The sequence below is a fragment of the Bactrocera dorsalis genome, chromosome 5 (assembly GCF_023373825.1).
Source record: "Bactrocera dorsalis isolate Fly_Bdor chromosome 5, ASM2337382v1, whole genome shotgun sequence".
In the NCBI taxonomy this organism is placed as follows: Eukaryota; Metazoa; Arthropoda; class Insecta; order Diptera; family Tephritidae; genus Bactrocera; species Bactrocera dorsalis.
In genome coordinates, this window is record NC_064307.1 from 16660548 (window position 1) to 16665693 (window position 5146).

Here is a 5146-nt window from a genome sequence, read left to right on the forward strand (position 1 = left end):
TCCTAACTGTCTGCTCACTTATTGACCATCTGTTCGCGGTACGTGCAACAATGTTGCAAGTACACGAAGAAAGACGCACCGAACAATGCAAATATATACATATGAATGGGTATGTGTGTCTGTGTTGGCTGGTAAGCTGATAGCTCATGCCGCGCTGCTCAGTCTATCGTTTTAACAACTTAACAGCTCAGACAGCAAGGAAGTTGCCAACCATTGAACAATTGAAATGCAAAATTAGTTGCCGTTAGCGAGCTGCAGCGACGCATTAGAGCACCAACACCTGCAAACAAAGACATTAGCTGGATTAGTTGGAAAAAAGCGAAAGCAGGTGGGAGCGTGTACTCGCAATGAATTGCGTATGAGTAAAAATATTTTCACATATGTATATATGTATATATGTATGCATGTGCATTTCTGTGGCTAAAAAATTTGCACTTAGGCAATAATTTATTGTTGGCATAATTTTTATTGTGTTTCAGCTTTAAACAGATTTGTATTGATGCACTTTTCAGATACTCGTTTACTTGAATTTTGACTCAAAATACCGTTTTTGAATCATCGTTTACAAGGCAGCTAACGGTTCAGGGCGTCCGATTTCGGTAATTTTTTATGTTTAGACTTTGTATGTAATTAGTAGTTATCAAACAAAATTTCAACGTTTTGAGCGCTTAACTGGAGGAAATATTCGCCCAAATCCAATTTTTGAATCATCATTTGTATGGGAGCTATCGAAAGGAATCAACCGACTTCTGTAATTTTTTGTGTCCACGTTTTGTATATGATTAGTAGATAGTAAACAAAATTTGAACCTCTCAGCTGCTTAAATTGATGACTTATTGCCAAAAAAGTCATTTTTGAACCATAGTTTGTATGGCAGATATAAGTTTTTGCTGTCCGATCCTTATAATTTTCCATAGTTACATTTATATTATAATAAATAAAGATTTGAACGAGTTCGATGTCGATAGCTACTAAATCCTTGAAGTTATAACACTAAAACTCGCTTCTGAACAACAGTTTGTATGAAAGCTATCGCTTGTAGTTGATTTTTTCTGCCTACATTTTTTGTCTAATTAAAAGACATTTACCAAAATTTCAACTTCTTAGCAGCTTAAATATAGAAATTGTTCCTTAAAATATAATTTTTGAACAGTAATTTGCATGGGAGCTAACAGTTCCGTTAGTACAATTTGTATGATTTTCTCAAACCACCTTTTTTCTACAATATGCTGGTGATCCAGAAAACTTCAAGTGCTCAGTTACTAAACTGTTAAAGTTATAAAACTAAAACTTGTTTTTGAACAACAATTTGTATGAAAGCTATCAGTTGCGATTGTCCGATTTGCGTAATTTTTACTTGTCCATATTTTGTGTATAATAAACAGATATTTAACCAAATTTCAACTTCTTAAGTGCTTGAATATATAAGTTATTCCTTAAAATATCATTTTCGAAAAGTATTTTTCATGGGAGTACAACAGTTTGTGACTTGTCTTCATGTAAAACACGAAGCGGAATCTACACACAACTATAAATGTTGTTGTCTTTCTTCACGCATTAGTCACACGCTATTTTCGCATGGTTTATTCATACTTGCCACAGCTGTGCGCAGAGACGCAAATACGCGTACCACATGCGTATACGCAACATAGTTGCTGTCACTGTCAATGCAAATTGCGTGAAATTAAAAAAAAGCAACGATTTCTGACGGCATCAGGTAAGGAAAATAGAAATACGCGGCAACAGCGAGTTGGCGAGAGAGATGCAAATATTTCCATGTACCCGCACATACCCACAAACCCACACAGTTGCGGTGCACACTTGAAAAGCGAATGCGGAATCTCGGCTCTTTAAACGAGAACAATGAACTTAAGTCCGCAAAGTGCGTACAGAAAACCCGTAACACTGCCACCAATCTACCGCCTGGCACGTGAAATACATGCAGACATGTATGGAAAGTGCAACTATGCCACCAAGCGTTGCATTGCGCACAACGCATACGTAAAATGCAAATTGAATGCAAAAGTAAAATATATTTCCACTTTCGTTTTCGTTTATTTCTTTGTGTTCGTTTATTTATATGCGTTGCATGCGATTTTGCAGCTAAAGTTGCCACATTAACACCGTTAGTTAGTTACGCGCCACATGCAATCTCGCTAATCACTTTGCAATTTTAATTAATCACATTACACAAAATGACATTACATAAGTATCACTTTCATTCCGTTGGCGGCCATTGGATTCACCGTAAAATGGCTTGAGTGGTTATTGTTAGTAATAGCTTAACTCGATTTTATGCAATTCAGCAGTAAGTGTTTGAGTGGGTGGATTTGTGCCTAAAATTGGGCATTATGACTTTGAGTATTTGAACACTTTGAAAACAAAATTACTTCTGTATAAAAACAACTCTGAAAACTACCCGAAACGGACTACTTTTGTATCTATTTGTTAATATTCATTGGTACATTCCACTTTTGTTAGAAAAATCTGTAAAATAAAATAAGATTATTATTGTCTATGCGTGCAGTTAAATCAGAAATAAAATATATATGTCTTTAAGAAAAGGGTGCTTCGTTTATATATCATTAGAATTACGAATTATCAAACCGTAAGAAGAAATCAGCAGAACAAATTTGATGACGTCATGTATATATGTATCATATAAACACGGGAGAAGTTTGACTAGTACTTTTCAGTAATGATGTGTTTGTCGATCGTAAGGTCCTTAGCTACCTTGTTAAACCTTTACAACCAAAAAATTTACCAATTTGAGATTGAGATTTTAAGAACTTCTAGTCTGAAATATATGACGAAATGAAATTACTATACCAAAAACGTGCCGTAAGTATACCAAATTGGATCTTTTATGTTAGATTAGGTTACACTGGCCAGCTGTCATGTCACACATAGATCTAGTGGTCCTGAGTAAAGCCAGTTGGAGGTTATGTTAAGTACATCTAGTCCATTAAACTACTCAGCTCCTAGATATTTAAGACGTGTTCTACGTAGTGTTTGACAGAGGCATAGGAGGTGTTCCCTGCGTCTCTCTCATGCCATCTTCACTGCAGTTTCTGCAAGTTGTGAGGAGCCTTTAGACCAACAACAGTCCTCCCATTCCTTGAAGTGAGAGGAAAAAGCATGTGTGATTTTTTCGGGGCCTTGGCACATGATTTTTGCCAGCTTGCATGTACTTAAGGCATTTCATCTCGCTCTGATTTGCTTGCCAACCTTTTCGGAAATTTCATTGTACGTCGTTCTTAGTAACCGTAATTCCTGAACTTCTTCGGTGATCGCATTTTTGGAAATATTATCAAAAGTTTTGTTTCCCGGAATTCCTTTGTGGCCTGTAACCCAGTAAGTACAGGTATGCAGCCGCTACATTTACTGCCTCCCTACTTCTAATGACATTCACTGAGGTAATGAGATGTGAAATTATTGCCGTAATAGCTGCCAGCTATGGACGAATATATTTATCGTTTTTGTATTGTCTCCTGCGTTGTGAGCAGCTTTCCTATCCTTTCCGCTTGGAGGATACTGTAGTATTCCTAATGCTTGTAGGTTGAGATCGCTGGAGATCCAGTTTCAAGCAATTGATTCTAGCTCCCACTCCATTAGCAATTTCTGAACTCTCTGTCTAGAGGTTGTAAGTTATGCTGGTGAGTCGTATGCTCTTACGCCATCCACCTACTTTTAATGGCCTCAATGCATAAGGCCAGATGATAGGCCCCATGTAGCCATTGGCATCTTCTTACTCACATATAGGGAACCACTCGCAGTTTTGCTATCCACAAATACCCACATATACTTGGTATGTTCCTTAATTATTGACTTAACCCCATTTAACTTTGGGGGTTTCCATGTCAAGACTTTGCACCTTCTTGTGAGGACTACTATATCCGTTTTATTGGCATTTACCTCTAGAGTTGCCGAAATTGGCCCAATTTGTATGATCCTTAGAGCGTTGTTCATCACGATTGTCATTGATTGTATCTAGGAACTTCTCCGTCTCTAGTATAGCAACAGTTCTGTATCGGCTATCAGTTTGTGTGCTTTCCTTTCAAAAATTTTCAGAAGCTGATTAGCCATAGGAATGTAGACTGTATACCCTGTGTAGTTCCTGATTGCATTAAACTGAACAATATGGCTTCATTTCATGCCGCGATAATCCTACTGCAGCTCTATTGACCTTTTATCCATGCTACGATGGCAGGCTCTATCCCGAATGCTTTCAGATTGTTAATCTTGCCAGGAATATTTTCTATTGGTTATGTTTTATTATGAACTATTCTAAGATTCTTTCAGAGAAATGTAAAAAGTAAGTTCATATTTCTGTAAATGTCTTGTTTATCGAAGAATAAAAACGTCCCTCAAATAGGGGCTTCGTTATCACACTTAGGAATAATGAAATAACTTCATCGCATCTGAGTCCCTCTTCCTCTCTTCCCTTATCCATTCAGACAAAGCTTCCCAGATGGCAAAGAGGCAATGGTTTATTAGACCGCCATGTTTATAAGGTTGATATGGAGGCTATTGAAGAATTACTACAAGCCAAATCTAAAAGAAATATTGAAGCACAAATAACTTCTGAGCTCTTAAACAAAGTTTTCGTTTAAATTCGTCACTTTAGAGTAGATTTGGTAAAAAAAATGTTTTTTTACTTCTTCAACTTTTACATCGAAAAAAATTCTTTCCAGGAATATATCCTGTAAACCCTGTAGTTGCAGTTAAGCCAAAACTTGCTTGAACCTTTTATTTGCAGGAATACATGTCGGCAGGTTTTCTTTGGGGACTACAAACATATAAAATATAGGTATATACATATGTACTTATGGTTACTGTTGTTTTTTCGATTCTTCACTTGCTTTGAATATTTTTCATTACTCCTTTTTTGCAACAATTCGCAGCTGATTTTAACTCGCAACATGACAGCGTTTACTTGTCAGCTGTCAGCGATAGTTTCAGTATATTCGCAAAACCGCAGAAACGCTGGAAAATTGGAAAAAAACATAAAAACCAAACAACTGAGGCATCGACCAATCAACCAACAACAATGCAACAATCGGCTAACTACCGCTGCAACAGTAACGACGCTCGGCAGTAATTGTTTTACGATATGTATAATAAGCGAATGTGTGTGTTGTTGTTG